The sequence below is a fragment of the Nannospalax galili genome, unplaced genomic scaffold (assembly GCF_000622305.1).
Source record: "Nannospalax galili isolate Female #2095 unplaced genomic scaffold, S.galili_v1.0 scaffold4244, whole genome shotgun sequence".
In the NCBI taxonomy this organism is placed as follows: domain Eukaryota; kingdom Metazoa; phylum Chordata; class Mammalia; order Rodentia; family Spalacidae; genus Nannospalax; species Nannospalax galili.
Genome location: NW_008351072.1, coordinates 34,784 through 35,533, shown reverse-complemented (window position 1 = coordinate 35,533; position 750 = coordinate 34,784).

Sequence of the window (750 nt, the reverse complement as noted above, 5' to 3'; positions counted from 1 at the left end):
TCCACTTAGAATGATGTTGGCTGTGGGTTTGTTGTACATAGCTTTAATTATGTTGAGGTATGTTCCCTCCAGTCCAATTCCCTCTACGAATTTGAACATAAATGCATGCTGAATTTTGTCAAAAGCCTTTTCTGCATCTATTGAGATGACAGTGTAGTTTTTTTCTTTGAGTCCATTTATATGATTAATGATGTTTATTTACTTGCACATATTGAACCATCCCTGCATCTCTGGGATAAAGCCTACTTGATCATGGTGAATGATCTTTTTGATTTGTGTCTGTATGCAGTTTCCAAGTATTTTGTTGAGAATTTTTGCATCTATGTTCATTAAGGATATGGGTCTATAGTTTCCATTTTTGGTTGTGTCCTTACCTGGTTTGGGCATTAGACTGATGCTGGTTTCATAGAAGGAATTTTGGAGTACTCCCTCTGTTTCTGTCATTTTGACTAATTTAAGTAGTATTGGTTGGAGGTCTTTAAATATCTGGTAGAATTCCACTGTAAATTCATCTGGGCCAGAGCTTTTTTTAATGGAAGGCTTTGTATTACTGTTTCAATTTCCTTACATGTTATAGGTCTGTTTAAACTGTTGATCTCTTCTTGGTTTAACTTTTGTGGTCCCCATGATTTTAGATATGCATCCATTTCTTTTATCCTTTCAGATTTAGTAGTGTATAGGTTTTATTTCCTTTTAATGGTTTGGATCTGGATCTTATGGGTGTCTGTTGTGATGTTTCCCCTTTCATCT